A 19,065-nucleotide genomic window follows, 5' to 3' on the forward strand; every position below is an offset into this window, starting at 1 on the left:
ATCTGGATGAGATTCGAGGATCAGTTAGCTACCACACAGGCCGGGTGCTCCTCTTGTTTGTGAGATTTCTTCTGTGCTTTTTTGTGAATGAGGTCATATCAATTTGATCTCATTAAAGAGAACAGAACCGGAACACAGAAAACCTCCCCTGCCACCTGTACATCTCCTCTCCAGGTTTCCAGCCAAAGGACCTCCAGATAACTGAACTCACTGCGCACAGCAAATGAGGACTAAAACAAGGAAGTCCCAGTCCACAGAGAAAACAAAAACATGATTTTTCAGTTTCAAACATTTTTTTTTCAATTGACCCTTTTCCAGCACATATTGTGAGCATAATGTGATTCCTTTTTGACATTTTTGTCTATTGTTTTTTAAAGACTGAGTTTAATTAAGAATAAGAGTTCCTTCTCAAGCCCCGGGAAGGGATATGCCTTTTTGATCTTATTTAGATTTTTGTCTGATATAAGAAAGAAAATGTACAATTCACACTCTCACAAATCACCATGTCCCGAAACTGAAATTTTATTCCAAATTAAATACTTAGAATGTTTCCATTGCGTAGAAGACAACATTGAACTGAAGCACTGCAGACACCAATAGTAATGTACAAGCCACAGATGAAAACTGACAATTTGCTCCTCTTTTTTCTCTTCCGGTTTCTTTACAAGAGAGATATTTCTCATCTGGAAGAGCTGAATGTGCAAGCTTCATTTTCTAGGAGCTAAAGGTGTCAATGTGCCATCAGTCCTACTTTCTGAAAGCCTGGAATGAGGAACATTACTGCATTTGATTCCAACGCTGATCATACTGCACATGAGATTCCTCTAGATAAACTCTGAAAACCTCAAGGATCATGTTTATATTCATGGTCCTTTGTAGAATTTCCTTCTCATTTTGAACATGCGGTTATCAATTAAAGTGCACTAATTTCAGTTCTCCCGCAGATTCATCTGCTCAGAAGGGAGTGCGTGCACTGAGCTGCGAAGAGAACGCCACATCCTTCCCTAATGAATAGTGATCTTGATACAGAAAGGCCCTGCTTGCTATAATAAGCTGATGCGTCATGTTGTCAACTCTTTTGTGAGTTTAATATGTTACCAAAAGAGAGGAGAACTCATTTGCAACACCTTACTTTCTTCTGGTAAATGTGAAAGATCACTCCAGCAATTTTCGCTTGCCACAGCAGTAAAACTGTTTCATTAGTGAACTGCATGACAACGCAGTGATTCAAAGCCAATTCGTCAAATGTGATACACCAGGACTTTCAAAGTGATTTGTGAAAGTCAACCTGCATTTACTTCATGTTGCAATTTGCATGCACCACAGATCCAACAACCGAGTTTCACAGGGAACAGTTTTGCATTCTGATTATTTACTGGAAACATGTTAACAGAGGAATTTGGAAAAGCCATGCTATCAGATTCTGCATGGATCAGAAAAAAAAGCAAAAATTAAGAAAATTTTTTTACCAATGCTGAGCACAGATATTGTCATTACAGGATTCTAGAGATCCTATCCCAAGACTTATTCTCTTGCTACAAGCTATTGCATGTATCTGGCACAACTGTCATATACATTGACTAATTAAAAACATACTTCGGGCACAAAGAAAACAAATTACCAGCTGTCAATGTAATGCATTTTGTGAGCATTTCACCATTACAATCCCCAGCAAAAGAGATATCAATTGGTCTCTGGGTTCTGGCATAAAGAGGCTGCATTATAAATTAAAACACATCACCCTACTCCAGTTCTGCTACAAATAATGGTTCAGAGTTGCCAGCAGTTAGACAGTGAGCTTCATCCTGTCATAACTACGGTAAATATACAGTATATATAGTACATGAAGTAACAGCCATTGCCTGCAGCACAATTCTGATTTGTGCATCAAATTTATGTAAAATAAATATAGACAACCTCTGCTATTTTCATGAGCATCTGATAAGAGTCATGACACAGTTTGTGAATAGAAATGATAGCAGAATTGTTATGGCCTCTGCTGTGCACACTTGCAGCCTCATACTCAGAAGCAGGAGGTTAAGGAGACTGATAGTGATAGTAAGAAAAACATTATTCTGCAACACTAATAATCATCTCCTAAATATTGGCATGCAGTCTTGCGAGAAGGCTTGTGCGCCTCTGCTTTCATGGCAGAAATCATGCCCATCAGAAAGAAGATATATTATCAACACCACCTTAAGGTCTTAGGAACTAAGCAAAGCTGAGTCTGGTCGGTAGTGGGATGGGGGATCACCAAGGAAAACCAGGTTGCCAAGGCAGGGTACACACTGGACAGACACACACACACACTCAAGCCAATTAGCCTTCCAGCATGGTTTTTTGGACTGTGGGAGGAAACCAGAGCACCCACAGGAAACTGACCTGAAAATACAAACTACACACAGACAGCAGCCCAGGTCTGGAGCTGAACCCAGGGCCCTAGCACCGCAGGGTAGCAATAAAAACCACCGTGCCACCCTGTCGATAAACTATAAATTAATATGATCAATTATAGAATTCTTAAAGTCATCTGGGAGGGTTTCTGATATATTTTTTTTATTTGATTACCTTTGTCCTTTGGTCACATCACTGTACTGTTTTTTAGACAAGAACTAAAAGTTCAAAAGTCTGAAACAGACTCAAACACGATGGGGCGAAAACAGAGTTTTACAAAAAGTGTGTAGGAAATGAATCCACATGAAACCAGCATTTTTAAAACTCTCCATGCCTTTAAACACATGTAATATATGTCACACTTTTCAAAGCCTTCCGTATCTGTAAAGGTGTAAGAAAAGAAAAATTGTCCCACTACAATATCATCAATCAAAATATAGTAACATTTTTTTCTGTTTAGCTCAGACCATCGATCAAGATACAGCAACAGTCAATTACCTTTTCACCTTTATCTGTTATAAAGCTCAGCTTTCTTTCTTTATTCATTTATTGGGAAGAATCACCTCAATATTTTTCAGCTGAACTTTCAAACCATTACTGGAAATGTGTTTAGAGCACATTGGTCATGCAGATACTTAAAAAAAATTCCCAACTAAATCAGTTTAATCTGCCAGTGAAGAGTAGGAGGAGATTACATGAAGGGGGAGTGGCAACATTGAATGGGCGGAGCCTGGTGAAGTGGGAGGGGATTGTGTGGAGTGGAGGGAGGGGAGACCGGGGGAGTGGGAGGGGCGTAGGGGGAATGGAGGGCATGGGAGTAGGTGGGGGGGATCAGATTAGTGGGATGGGTTTATGTGAAGTGGAGGGAGTGGCAAAAACGGAGTCGGAGGGGATGTTAACAGTGCCTCTGTACCTACTGTAGATCATTAATACACATTTAGCTAGGACTGGCTATCCTATTTTGCTTATTTAGGCTACAGAGGGTACATACATCATTGCACCCTCGGCCCATAATACGTCCCCTCTACAGCCTGGCCTTTTTTTTTTACGTGGGTCTGAATCTCCAGACAGCCAAGGAGTGTTTTCTCTCCCCCGACAGACGTTCACAGGCAGCCCCTGAGCGCGGTGCTGCGGTAGCAGCCGCAGAGCCACGACACTAACGAGCGAGTAACTCCCCTGCTACGCAGGAGTGCCATCTCCCGTCTCGCTGAAGCAGGCCTTCTGCAGCCACCTTATTCGCTGGGGTGAGGACATAATTCCGTTTTAATGGACACGTTTCCCTGTTCTAAATTAAGACCAAGCTGCTGGATGGCTGCCACTTCGCTCTAATGGTCGAAAGGTAATGAAGCTGCATTCTGCTGCTGTAATTTGTCATTCTCGAATCTCCCAATTAAGCCAGCATCATTTTCTTTGGAGATTTATGATGTACATCAAGCAAAGTATACAACGCAAAATGTCCATCATTTTTAGTGATTTGGAGCAATAATTGCACAGGCGGACGGGGTGCGCAGTTTTGTTTTAAGGAACGCCGTCCAGAAAGTTGACAACTGTAAATCAGCAAACAACAATTAAAAAAGAAAAAACTTTGAAAGGAAACACCTTATCACAAAAACACGCTAAAGCAAGGGAGTGCGTGTCAGATCAAAGCATCATTTTTCATCCTCACTAGTCAAGCCGTGTGATATCACTCACTTGATCAAAATGACCTAATCAGGTATTCAAGATCCCTCAGCCCTTCCTTCACTTAACCACTCTGGCAACGACATTATTACGACAGTAACGAAGAAAGGACGCTGCCTGGACAGTGTCTATGAAAGCATTAGACATCCCCACAGGACAGAGTGCAAAGCTTTTTCTGACGCACTTCCAGGTGGTGCAGGTCAAACAGAGCACTCCTCATCATTTCTGAGGAAACAGATGCACTTGCACCGGCACTAATGTCGGACAGGTTCTTTGGGAGCTGCCCCTCCTGATGGAACAGTCAACCCCTAACCCTACCCCCCCACCCCCACGAGAAAAAGGAGCAGGGGCAGGTCTGAAGGAAGGAAAAGATTCAAGAAAGGATGTGCACGATCTGTCCACATGAACCCCCCCTCCCCTTCCCTCACGATGGAAATGTCAGGTTTGTTTTCCGATGTCGTCACAGAGGTGTCATCGTAGAAATAGCAAAGGAAGCAGATCCCCTCCAGTGAGCATCCCAAAAACAGCCGCCTCCTCCTCACATCAGCACATGTCCCATATCTGAAGTGTGTTACTATTATTATTATTATTATTATTATTGTCCCTTTACCATTTTGCTGCCTAAGCATTTCCAGCTTTGGAATGGTAACGCACAGATTGTCAGGAGAGATATGCAGTAGTTTTTGTTCGCCTCCCCCACAAGGAGGAAGACATCTGCATTTTCTCATTATTGTTTTTTTGGCATGCATGTATTCAATCCAGATAAAAACCTGCAACACCTCAGAAAACCGAAAAGGCAAAACCCAGCAACAGAGCAATAAATCTTGAGTGCAAATACAGGGGGGCAGCTCCACAATGAACTGAGATATAGAGTATGACATACTCCATTAATGAGCTTGGCAGTGGGTTCAGAAACCCACTGTAATCAATTACCACAGTGCCTCTCCTGAAGGGAAATGACAGTGGTTTCAAGGGCTGTGGCAAAGGTTTCAAGGTACCGTTGCAAACCACATACTCTGAGGCTTTTCTGTAGCTTTCAAATCACTGATGTGCATTCCATCATTATCAGAAAAACATTCTTCAACAACCCAGTTAGAGAGGTGATTCGGGTGCTTCCTCTAGAAAACTGTTACCCGTTATAACTTTTCATTAACTCACTGTGCTTCCTCTTTTATTAAAGCTATGTCAAGGAGACAGCTCTCTTACAGATCTGAAATTAAATGAATAGAGAAAAAAACTCTGTTCATTTAAAGCATATTTGCTTTTATCAGTATTGGTATAAATGCTTTAATTTTAATACAACTTTTATTGTACATTTTCTACTTTATTTGACAGAACCGCTGTTATCTAACATAAGAAAGATTACAAACAAGAGGAGTCCATTCAGCCTATGTAGTATGTTTGGTATTTAGTAGTTACAGTAGTTGATCTAAGGATCTCATCCAGTTGTTTCTTGAAAAAAAAAACAGGTTATCAGCTTCAACAAGGTTTGGTAGATCGTTCCACACTCACTCAACATCTAGCACAACTTCCTGTACCTTCTAGCTCAAGTTTCACTGTTCATTCTGAAGAAGTCTGCTTTTGAGGATTTTGAATACTTGTATCAGATCCCCTCATAATCGTCTCTGTTCAAGACGAATAAAGCTGTTTTAAAGCTTTTAAAGGTTCGGCGTAGGGCAGTCGCTTAAGCCCTGGACTGTGTCTGTTCTCCTGTTCTCAGAGCAGCAGTTTCTTTTCTGTGATGTAAATTGTGCAGAATAATTTTAAATAAGGTCTTATAAGTCTGTTATATATTTTAACCTGGCACGACTTGGTTTAAATTCTACACTTCTAACTTCTGCCTGTAACCTAGCATTCTTTGAAAAACAACTTGACGAGAACCTTTGATCAATTAGCTGCTATCCACCAGATAAGCTAGATAGGCCTCTTGTCACACTTCCTAGGTTTTTCTCTCTATCCAAAATCACAAATCCTCTTATTCCAGGGCGCAAGGAGGGACTATTCCTGCGGTAGGATTATAATCCATCGCAGATTACGGATCTGGACAATTTACAGAAACCAATTAACCAGCTTGTTTTTAGAAGGCGAGATGAAACTGAAACACCTAGAAAAGGCCCACACAAACAAGGGAGAAGATACAAACTCCACACAAGTCCAGACGTGAATAAGACACTTAAGAGCCTTGGCACCCTTCTTATGTACCCATGCTCTTATAATAAATGATAGAAATAAATCTGTGTGGGTCCAAGTAAAACTAATACCTCAGAAAATTAACCAGCAAACATGCAAATAGTAAGACATCCACAAAAGCAATATCTTATTGACTGACCTTTCAGAATATTAAACAAGCGAGAATGCAATTTTACTCTCCTCATACTCCCTACACTCTTCATGATAACCTTTTCTGGACGAAAGTAAACCAATTTGCAGGGTAATAAATCCTGTGGTGAAACACGTGGAAGGCATCACAGAAATATAGCCTCGAGACAACAAGGACAAAACTGCATCTTAGAAGATATTGATAGGGGCGTAAGCACTGCAAGAAATGATGTCAATTATTAAAGACGACCTCCTGCGCACGACATGTTTCCAATCCTTTTTCCAAGAAGAGCACTTCAACCTCTTGAATTTTGCAACCACACAACCTGGCCCTGCCACTGCCAGAAAATCCACTGTTATACCACTAGAGCAGTCAGGCTCATTGTCCTAGCAATTACAACATTTAAAGAAATAAACTAAGAGAACTACATGACTTTAATGCCGAACGTTGGAACTGAAACAGAACCCTACAACCATATCGGCTAGATCCCATGCTGTGTTTTACAGCTGTCCAGCTCCTGTACTCTTACTGGTCTGAGACAGGGCAGCCCAACTCCTGTACTCAGCTTCTATTCACTTTACTACCAGAGCTAACGAAGACAGTCTACTCATGGCACGCGGAGTCTCCAGAAGAATAACAGACTCTGGGATTAAAACAGACTAAAAACATTTCTCATTCTCAGTAACACTGTTCCAGCCAGCCGTAAAAATCAATGAAGCTGTAACAACATGAAATACAGCTCTTATTAAATGAATGTAAAAAAAATCCTACTGGGGAATTTGCCAAGTTCTACGTTCAATGATAATAAAATATCTAATTTTAGGAGTGACTGTCTCTGTAATGTTGTAAGGAGAAAATTCCAGCCTAGAATGAAGTATTACCGGCAGTCAGTCTAATTCAACACAAAGTGACCCCAGTGAAAACAAGGGAGCAGAAATGTTTCACTTTACATTCTAAATCCTCATCCTTTATATTTTATTGAAAAAAAGTTCATTTTTTATTTTCTTTCTATATGTTAAAAAAAGCATCTGTTCTTGTCTGGTACGCTCAAAAGACACACTTACTGTATAAAATAATTTTGCCCTGGGAAAAAAAGATTTACACATCAACCCCGTTTATTCCCATTTCGCTTTTGTTCTTTAGATAGTAACACAAGCTGATATCATTTTACTGATGTGTTAAACTGCCTGCATCCCAGGCCTGGCTGTAATGTGTGTGCTGGAGCTTCAGGGGAACACGGGGGCTGCGGTGAGATATCGTGACATGGGTGCCGTTAAACAATGCGAAAGAGCTGAGGGGCTCATTGCAGCGCTGTGCTGACACCAGGCGTTTTAAAGCAGTCTTTTGTGTCGTGAGTGCTCTCTGGAGAGGGACGGCTCACTCATGTCAGCATATCTACTGGAAGGGCTTTATTTAATGGACTGCCAGGAAGAAATATTTTGAGGATCGGAAATCATTTCATCCGTTTTTCGCGTGGGGGGCCTGACACAATGGAACAATACAGGCCGCTGAATGTTACAGCACTGATGAGGGCGCAAGAACACGCCGCTGGGCTCCTGACGAGCCCAGAAAACCCGAGGCTGGCAAGGAGTGTCACCGTGACAGCGCTTCTGGGAATAAAGAGCTTAAAAAGACACAGTGAAGCACGACTGAGCGGCAAAACAACAATTACAATCCCATCTCATCTGTCTTCATAAATGTGTGCAACTCGACACACAGACACTAAAGAATAGGCTCTGAATACAGAACAAATGCTCATTGCTTTTCGTATTTGTTTTCTCTCCATACAGGGCTATGATACCTGTCCCAGCCACTGGAAAGATGACTGGAAGAAGAGGACCAACCAGTCTAAATACAGGATAGTATGTAAATGGATATCCCAATATCAAAGTTAAAATTGTTTAAAAATCAATTAATTCCATTTCTGTACCCAGAGGGACAGCAGACAGTCAATAATTTGGCATTGCTACTTGCTGAAACATTTTCTGCTGCCTCCCACAGCCCTCTTGAAATCAAAACATCGAGTTTGTCCTTCCTCCACCCCTGCTGGGGGTTAGGAATGACATTAATTGATTCTTAAACAATTTCAGAGCTAATTAAAATCCAATCCCATCTTATTTCAAAGCGACACTTTCGGTTTGCAGTGTTCCTGCTCTGTGCATCATGCTGCCCCTGAAGAAAAGTGACAGTTTAGCAGGGGTTTCCCCAGCACGTCTCCTGGACAGTGTGGTCAGCTCAGCTCAGCCCTGCGACAAAGACAGCATTGCTCCACAGCCGAAACATTGTGTTTCTTTTCTTCTCTTTTCAGCATGGAATAAACCTTTACTTGTTCCTTTGCAGATGTACTGTATAATGTGCAGGACATGCCTGACATACAGTTTTTCGGAAGTCCCTCTACCTCTACGCCTCTACCTGGCGTTTTATGTCATTGTGTCTTCATTAAAGCGAAAAACACATTTTCTTCAACTTTATTGCTTGATCAGTTTTCTAGTGAAAGTTGGCCTTTTCAGTGGCCCTAGAAATACATAAAATCTTGTTTGTCCTTTACTGTACTTGAACAGAATTACACAAATTCACTCCCCCTTGCGCCTTGAGCTTTGAAAGCACCAAGTGGTGAAAGACTTCACCACCCTCTTCTGTATGAAAATTAACATTCAGGTTGTTTTTTGCTCCCCTTCCCTGCTTTAGATTTGGAATACGCTTTTTCCACAATTACTGGAGGTTTAATATAAGCTTTTAAATACGATAACACTCGTTATACTGCTGGATTATAAAATGGGAATTTTAGCCAACCTGAGATTAAGCCAGTGTTAAGTGAGGCACTGCGGAGTTCGGGGACTCGGCTCCTGACTGTACTTACGACATGGTTGACAGTAAGTGCACAGAATGAAAACACTGTTTCGAAATTAAGATGCAAGCCGAGAACGATGATCACACAGCATGTATTCCCCGGTTAGCTGTGAAACTAAATATAATCAGGAAAAATCCTAGCGCACTACTTTCAAGATCAGTATTTTGTTTATTTCATGCTGTTTGGGGAAACTCAAGGGATCTTGAACCATCAATCTTAATCCAAATTCTCACTCTGCGTCAGTGCTACAAGCCAAACAGGCAGTTTAAAATGGATGGAGGAAAATGTATCTGAAAAATTTTTTAAACCAATTAACCTGATAGAGAAATACATGTACAGTATGTATTACTATGAACAAAACTATCAATAGCTTTTGTTCAGAACATTAGGATGCCAGTCTTTATCCCTGGCAGTCCTCAGCTCATTTATAAACCTAGGAATTTAGAATATTACTGTAAAAGCTCTCTCTCTCTCTTTCTGTTAATAGTCTGTAGCACAAGAGAACACTCTATCTTCTGAGAAGGGCATAGCTCTACAAAAATTAAACTTAAAATGAGCTACTACATGTATTACAATGTTAATAGCCTTGTTTATCTTAAATGAATGCAGTTTTATCATCCCTTCTCCATGAAGCACTTCTCTTGCCCAGTGGAATATTAAAGTTTATTGTCCAATTTAGTATTTTAGACTTGCTGTCTGGTGTAACTGTGGTTTCAGAGGTCACTCCTGTCCTCATAGTTAAAGCTAACTGAAGGAAAGGCAACAGGAATTTGTCAGCATTGCTCTTATTGCAGTAAATGGAGCGAAGATCTGGAAGGGCCCTTGGTACTGTAATCTGCCAGTTCTCATGTTGCTCATTTCTCATTTCTCGGACCGGCTGAGTTCAGGGCATGTACCTCTCCTGTGTGTTAGCCCACCCATTATATACTGCAAGCAGCCTCTTCTAGCTCGGTGCTTCCTATTTTTATTAACAGTTTATGCCTTTACTACCTGGATACAATCTCCCGCACCTGTCTACATTAAAGGTCACCTGCCAAGTGTTTGTCCAGCCATGAATTTTATTTAAATCTTTTTGAGTGTCATTTGCTGTTTCTACACTGTTTGCTCATCCTCCTATTTCAGCATGATCTGCAAGCCTGGCTAGTTTGTTAATGATGCCAGAGCCCAGAGAGCAGTGGTCCTGGTACAGGTCCCTGTGGTACGCCACTCATTACATCACCCTAGTTTCCGCCATCACCCCTTGCCCATGTTCTCTGTTTTCTGTTCCTTAACTAGTTCTCAATCCAAACATATGTACAGGATCACCCTGAATGTAACATCTACTGGCTGCAATTTAAAAATGAATCCTTTTTGAGGAACTTTAGCAAACTCCTTCTGAATGTTTAAACACACATGATCAGATCATGTGCTTTGTTTCTATGCCAAAACTTACTTTCTGTTGTTTGTTCAATGTTAGTTTGGCACAACACACCTTTTCAAAATCCCTAATGACTGTTTCCTGGAATCCTACTGCGTGTTAGGATAGTGGCACAGCTACTCTCCATGGTGAACCACAAAGTACAGTACATCTTTTACTCAAATGTTTTCATTGTCTGTTTGACAACATTTGCTGTGATCTGGACTGCCTCTCCGTCTGTGTTTTGGCTTAACGGGAGGAGAGTTTCATTGTGTTCGGTGTGTTTTTCAGGGGTAGTTTTCTATCTCTGATGCTTTTGCTAGTTTGTGTCTCAGTTCTTTAGTAAGATGTTGATTGTGGTCTGTATGATTCCCCTTTGTGTTGAGAGTGCTGAATTCTTCAAAAAAATGATGTTTTTCTTTATAATATACACATTGTCCCATCCATATCTTCCTATTTCAATATTATTTCCCTTTCCCAGTCTCTGCATATTTCAGATTGTGCTAGAATGACCAATTAATCCATATTGCCAATTACACAATCCATGATCTTCATTCCCTAGACTTAAAAAATGCAATTTATGTCATTGAATGCTCATAGGTCCAGTAATTCAATAAACTACTACTTTAAAACAAGAAAAATGGACTTGATTTACAATAACAGGCTTAAAAGGAATGTAGCTGCTTTCAGATGGAAGCCTTAATGCAGAACCTATTGTAAAAGCAGGAGTCCAAAAACAAAAAAGGCAAAACATATTACTGGTAAAGAAATCAAAACATTAGACCACTGTACACTGAATTTGTATCACACCAGTACTGAATGGTGTCAGATGCATGTAAAGCACTTAATCAATTTCCCTACGTGATTAATAAAGTATTATCTATCCATCTAAAAACCAAACAAAATAAATTTCAAGTTGGCTTCCAACATGGACTTGAGAAAGCAATTCAAAAGCACACTTACATCAGTCTTAACCTGAGCCCAAGTTTAGCTGCTTCTCTAGGCAGCACGTCTGACGAGGAAACATCCTCTCGGAGCTCCACGTGCAGGGTGACTGACACCAGCGTGTAGTTCATTTAGTCTGTTACTTCAAGCAAAGTGTGCTCAGGGGCTGCTCCAGGGAAAAACCTAAAACATGACACTCTTGCTCATAAAACAGGATGTATAATGGCAAATATCTCAAACTACATTTCCACAAGTTCCAAAACACAAGAACTATTCAGTCCTTCCATGCAACCCTGAGATTTAACCCTAATATGTGTAATTACAATGATACTAATAGAAAACAGTACCCAGCCCAAGGAGCTGCTGAATCTAACCGAAATGGCATTTGTAATTTATCAGCAGTTCTATTTGTTTTTTGGACAAGGCTTTGGAGAGGCTCATAAAAGAGCAGCAGAGATCAGTTCTCCAAGGTAAACACAATCACAGCACATGTCTTATCAAATCCAGCAACAATGTAATTTCCTATCTCCTATGGCAACACATTAATGGAAGCCAAGCACCCTTCTGGAATTACTGAGATATATTTCTGCATTTATCAGTACTGCTTATCCAATGATCAGAGGTAGATACACAGTGCAGGTCATTATATTGGTGCTGGGTACTAACACTCTGGAAGGCAGGCCTGGAAATAGCGGAGCTGTATCTAGCATTAACACAAGCCAAACACCATACTGCAGAGATGACACCGATACGAAGAGCCACCCTGACTTTTAGGAAATTAGTCCTTTCTTTTATTTACATTTGCATGGATTTCTTTCCCTTTTAAGGGAAACGGCTGACCTGGGTGATAATGCTAAGAAAGCACGAACTCCACTGCGCTACTGTGCTACGGCCCGGTAGAGTGAAACCCAGCTGACTTGGGTTTCGAATGGAGACAACCTGGAGAAAGGCAAGCCGGTGGCCAGGCAGCTGGAAGGTGAGCTGTGGCAGGACTGTACCCTGCTCTGAGAAACCGTAGTGGAAAGTTACTCCTTCTGTTCAGAACCACTGATGTTAGTCTTGAGGGAGAATGACCCCTAGGTAGTAAACAAGAGATGCTCCCTCAAGGCTAAATGCCTCATCAAGTTTGTTAACACAATGATACTTACTTACACTATAAAATTAACTAAAAGAATTAATGGAGCCACATTCTAATGAACATCTTACAGACTCAATTAAGAAATAAGAAAGGGCTGCAAATTAAACTTCTGATTATGTACTGAGAATGGATAAGAAGAGGCTTTGGTACTATACTAAAACAAGTGCATTGATAACATGCACCGAACCGAACCTGTAAAAGGCTGCAGAAGGGCTGTGGTAATATTGACAGTGGGGAAAAAAGCATTAGCAGCTGTAGCAGCGCCAGGAAATATTTGCAACATTGAGGGAATTATACCATCAGTTCTTCAATCTTCAGAAGCCCCGGAAAAGCCTTTAAACAAAGTTAGAATGATGGTGTGAAGCTGTAACAGAAAATCAGGGAAGGAGAATCTCAGGAGCTGTTCTCCAGGCTTCACAATGTTCAGTGAGATACGGCGAGGAAGGGTTTGAATCAGGATGCAGGCAGCTTTTATTCAAGTTGCTCTCTGTAACAACACCAATGTTTCTCTCTGTTTATATTCTGCTTGCAAACGGTTGTAAATGCCAATTACCCCCCAACACAATGCACCACTTTTCAATCAAATTAAAAGCCTTCACAATGAAATTCCCAATTTCTCCCAAACAGATTGCTTTGGTAGACTCAGTTCTTTAACAAGCCAGTGTTTCAGGTGACCTGAAAATGTGGCTGAATGACTAAATCCAGCATGTAGATAGAACAAGAAAAGCTGAATGAGCAAGCTTGCACCTGCTCAGGAAAACAATAAGCTGGAAAATACGAATGGAAAAAAATTCAATGAAAACTAAATGACAGTGAGAAATTAAACTATATCGATTAACTGAAACAATTATATTTCTTTACACCCATATAGAAATAATATTTTAAGATATAACATTGCCATAGGCAAAAGACTTTATAATTCAGGGTTAGTTATATCTCCCTACCAAGACGAAATTCAGTATGTCAGGCATGTTGAATCTTCAAGTGCCTGTTTTCTGCACCTCCAAAGGCTGAGTGGGGTTTGTCACGTTTGCCCCTACGCTGCTGGAGGAGAAATAAGATGCCCCTGTGCTCGACATCTTGCTTCTTCACAGTCTCAGACTGACAAACGCATGGCCCTCTCACAATTTGGAGCAGATCGTGTTTGCTACACCTAGACTCTGGACGCAGATGAGGGCTCTCCTGTGAAGATATTTTATACAAAGGAATTATTCTACTAACATCTGAATCTGAAGGTCGACTTTGGCAAAGATCACACGTGAGCACACTTACAGCACATTCTCTCTAAAACACAAAGCAGAGTCTACAACACTGTTTATCCCCCTACAGTGCAGGACAGTGAGATGAGAACAAAAGTGCTCTCCCGGGTTTGAAATACGCTTTAAGGCTTACTGTACACCACAGGACAGTTAGTGGGCCAGAAACCTTCCACTTAAGACCAAAGAGACAACTCATTTCCAGTTGATACGGCTTCTGTGAGTAAAAACCACCTTAGCTGCACCGATAATGAGTATCTCTTTTCCCCAGAAGCCACTTCTCTGGAGCTTATCTGTCACACGGCTCCATAACTCAAAATGATGAATAATCCTTTTTCCCCACAATCGTTGGAAAATGTCGTTGTGGAAAGCTAATCCCGGCTAATCCCCCTCCCCGGAGCGATGATATCGGGGTGCCCCGGAGGATCACGGCGTGCGCGGGCGACGGCAGGCACAGGACGCCCAGGTTCAAGTTTGCTGTTCTAAGCTGGGGGGCAGTGCATTAAAACAATGAAATATTTTGCAAACTAATCAGGGGTCCTGAGAGATCCAGATCAATGAAGTTCTGTCTGTCAAAAGAACTTATCCATGCCCGGAAACAAAAAAACATCTCATGGCTGAACCCAGCAGCCCAGACGGCTAGCGCCTCCTGCTGGAGGACAGCCTCTTCAGCATCAAGGTGCGTCAGCACCCCTCTGCCGACGAGAGAAGCCCAGGAGGGTGTTTAAAACCGCTAAACAAAACCAGAAATTCAAAGCGGTTTATCAGAAATGTGTCCATATTTGGCTGTTGGCTTTCAGCGTTGCAGCAATTTTAAATAACCTCACACTTTTTGATTACACATTATAATCTCACCCATTTGCTAAAGACCAAGTGTGAAAAAGCTGTCGTGTTCCACCAAGCTGTAGCTGTTTCACTACATTCTAACATAAGGGCTGTGGCCATTCGGGACCAGATGCCCAGCCAGGCTGTCAGAGCTGATACCCTTGTTGCCCTCAAGACACAGCTGCAGGAGATTCTGTGATCCATTAGCTACTAACTACCAGATGTGCTGGATGGGCTGCATGGCCTCTGCTTGTTTGAAGCTTTCTTATCACTTCAACAAGAAATTGCAGTTACTGCCGGGTAGAATGCCTCTGCATCCAGTGTGTTCTGGCACAAGCAAACGACTTAGTTTCAGTGTTGAGCGTGAGGTTGTGCAATGCGTCTCTTCCAGATTTCTCTAGGGATTTTATAATATTCTATTTATCAGTGCCTAGAGGTGGCACTGGAGATGAGTGAAAGTTGGCTTGATATGTTTGGACCCAAAGGTCTCTTGATCAGTTACCTCCAGGAACATTTTCCCTTCAGGTCCTGGGGGAGGATGTTTCACTGGCAGCACAAGAAATTGAGATGCACAGCACTTAAATTCAGGTTCAATTTCAATAAAATCAGAAATGAGCAAACCCTTCACAAATAGTCTGCACTCAACCAAAATAACTTGTTCGGGCATTTCTTCACAAATGATGCTGTTTCAGTTTAATTTACAAATGAAGAAAAATCTTTCTGGCAAACCTGAGCGAGTTGTTCTGGTGTTGAGAGTGCAGACCATCTGTGAGCCGGTCGTGCTCTGAGGAGATCTTCGCGCTGACATGTTTGAACAGATTAAGACCGAGTGCAATGGTAAATGTTATATAAATGAGCAGAAAAAAAATACAGGAATACAAAAACAACCAAATAAATCAGAATCATTCTAGCAACACTGTCAGCACCCTGCCAACACAGACAACCGCTGCCACATTAACAGATTAAATACTTTAACCATGACTGTTAAGGCCTTTTAATATAACTTGTTAAAAATGTCGTTGATTGTAACAGACGTGTGACAAAATTTAATTTCCTAAATTTTAATCTAAAAAAAGCACATGAAAAAGATCAGCTGTCGTGACAACCCTTCATACAGACTCATCACAGTGTAGTGAAACTGAAAAACACCAGCCAGATACACAGATCCTCTATAACCTTCAGGTAGCACCACCTTGGCTTTTTTTTTTGCTGTGTGTGACCTTGGATGCTTAACATGACACCTCTCCTGTTTGTTGTTTATGGGATCCAATCACAGAGAAAGAGGTGTTAGCATGTTAATACTCCTCTGAGGCCTTCACAACTCTGTTAGCCTCTCAGCATGACTTCCTTCATACATTGCGCTGAAATTAAACTGAAAGAAAGCCTTGCGTATCTGTTTAACCTTTCTGTTTGTCTGGCCTCTATTTTCATTATCTTTACAGCTGCAACACTGGTTTTACCAGCTTCACTTTATGGCCTGAACTGAAAATCTCAGCATAATGGCTCTTCACATAAATTCTTTTTAAACCACAGGAGTCTAACTCTTAATTGAGATTTTGTGCAGACATTTTTATGTTACATCTTGACCACAAACAGCCTCTAGTTCTCAAAACCCAACACAACGGCATAAACAGAGCCTGAATGATTCATTGTTTCCAGGGTTGTGAGTGTATAGAAAAAGCAATATTAAACCTAAATAATAAACTGCAGCAGATTTGGCCATTAAGTATTCAGTTTTTGTGAAGAAAAAGAGACACTCAGATGCACACTGACTGAAATAAACACAGTTACAAAATGTAGCCTGAACAATCTGGAACCATTTACTCACACATGAAGCCAAGCCTCACTGTTCCTACTGTATATTTCCAGAACACACCCTCTCCTAAAAATACTCTGGCATGCTTTACCCTTTTCACTCTGCAGTACATATCAACTTCTTACAAGTAAAAGCACAGTTAAGGTGCCTCTAGTAAATGGTACTGTATCTTCTCCAAGAAAGAGGAAACGGTAAACTGCAATGAAAAGTTTGTAGAATTGAACTTTTAAATACCACAGGCTACACCCTCCTGTCTCTGTTCCTTTAGCTTGTGGTCAGGACACCAAAAGGCAAAGGCAGCACAGAAGCAGCAGACTGGGACGGTGAGTAACTTTTCCAAGACTGTAGCAGTAAAAGGTTAAAGCCAAAAGAGGTTTTCCAAACTACTGCAGAGACACAGACGCAAGCCAGCAACATGGGAACAAGCGTTTCCTACCCTGGTCTTTGTGCTGATTGCCGTTTCCTCTGGAGTAGCAACTGTGCTCCTGTGTATCGCCAGCAGCCCCGAGTCCCAAGACGTCTGTCAGACATTCAACAGCTGCGAGCTGTAAATTTAACTCTGGCCTCAGCGCTAACTAATCACGGCGAGATGGCACTGACTCTGAGAGCAGCGTATCATATGAACCCCTGTGGTGAGTCTTCCTTTCCTCTTCATTAACAGGACAACAAACTTGTAGGAAGATAATCTCAGAGCTCAATATGCAAGTCCTACTTTTTTCTCAAAGAAAGAGAAAGAGAAAGAGAGGAAAGTAGCAGCACGAAAACAGTGAAGGATGTCTGCCCCGTGAAGGAAGGGGCAGTGATGAGCTCACTGGGCTTTGGCTCGGCAGTAACTCCAGATGATTTTTTCAAGGGTCTTGTGACAGAGTCAAGCTGAACAAGGACTGTTTCAAAGAAGACTACAAAATGGAGGAGATTTTTTTCTCCTCACTTGTTAATTAAACTTCAAGTTAGTTCCAAAGTGACATAAAATTGCATTAAAATATTCTTTCAAAAGGTTTGAAGATTTTCTTAAGATATGTTTTAACAGCCAGCAGAAGAAAGAGGCTGCAAATTCATGATGGAAGACAGCTTTTAAAAAAAATTGTAATATTGTACTATTGAGCGGATAAATTAGTATCTTTCAAAAACAAAACACGCAGATTGGAAACCATAAGCAGCAGGGTGTCCCATGCTAGAGTATCTAAATTGTGAAACTTTATGTTTTTAATGGATTTTAAAAGATGTGACTAATTAAACAAGCATTTGCTCCAATCCACTCTGTTTTACAAGACTGCAACAACTTTTCCTCTCCATTTCAGGAAAGGAGCTGCAGTGTGTTTCTATCTTGGGGAACGAGAGCCGCACAGAATCTGCCCTCTCCACTTGGCTCAGTGCAGACACACAGCACAGCTGAAGAGTCACGACTGTGTGCATCACTCTCACAAAGCTGCAGTGCCCAAAGGCTTTGTGTTTGCTGACTAGAGTTCTTCTGGCTGCAAGTCAAAGCAAACCATTCAGTTTAAAATAAGGACATCTTAAGTAAACTCAGCCATTTTTTTTTAATATGCAGCTGCTTTGAATCCCATCTCTCTAGAATTAAAATGCTATGTATTTACTTTGCTGCTGCATCAAATTGTTATTGACACTACCAAATTATACAGGACTCATTGAAAATATGAAACAGAGTGGAACACCTACCTATTCTCTGTGCAAATATGAAAAACAATACTGTAAACCTCGGTGGACTGCTCCAGTGCAATATCAAATTACGTAAAGAGCTACTTCACCTTCGGACAGAAACATCACACGATGCCCTACTCCAGTGTCAACATCAGAGAGTCTCCAAGCCATAACAGCCCCAATTCACATTTAAATTTTAGGCCTAAATTAGGACACTGTACACCATTAATTGACACCTGGGCTTTTCTGCACATTACTCCCAGCCGACACCAACAAAGGCTCACATAACAATAAAGCTGGGAAATGCATTGAAGATTGCCTCGTGAAGGAGGACTTAAAACACTGTCATCTGCTTCAGATCAGATTTTGTTAACTCAAAAGAGAGTTAATGACAGATGCTGAGATCACATATTACTGCACCTAACCCATCCCTTCCTCTGTAAATCTGAAAACAAGTAAAAAACAACATCAGAAGTCACAAGCACTTGCAAATAACATAACATAATAACAAATAACACTTTCTTCTTTCTTACATGTCACACTGTCCTAAATTAGTTACATGAGTGGATAGGAGCAAACTGCAAGAGGGGAATTTGCACCAACAGAATGCAAGTCGAATGGCTAAAATGTTCTTTCTTATTGGTGCGTATGAAAGTCTGGCTCATCCCACAATAATAACATTTACAAAAAGCCATCAGAACTGGACAGGGGGTAGACTGTTATAGCCTCAAGTAACACCACATTCACTTTGACATCCTACCTGCAGAAGTGACTGCTATAGA

At 41.1% G+C, this 19,065-nt stretch overlaps 1 protein-coding gene across 2 annotated transcripts in view; it reads right to left on the reverse strand.

Annotated features, from left to right (window-relative positions):
• Positions 1–17,402, reverse strand: part of sgcg (sarcoglycan, gamma) — a 53,390-nt gene extending 35,988 nt beyond the window's left edge. For both annotated transcript variants that reach the window (XM_088922195.1, XM_088922196.1), the window contains exon 1: positions 17,058–17,402. The gene's annotated coding sequence lies outside the window, so the exon portion shown is untranslated. The remainder of the gene's footprint in view (positions 1–17,057) is intronic.
• Positions 17,403–19,065: the final 1,663 nt, after the last annotated feature.

This window comes from Atractosteus spatula, chromosome 7, assembly GCF_055471065.1.
Source record: "Atractosteus spatula isolate fAtrSpa1 chromosome 7, fAtrSpa1.hap1, whole genome shotgun sequence".
In the NCBI taxonomy this organism is placed as follows: Eukaryota; Metazoa; Chordata; class Actinopteri; order Semionotiformes; family Lepisosteidae; genus Atractosteus; species Atractosteus spatula.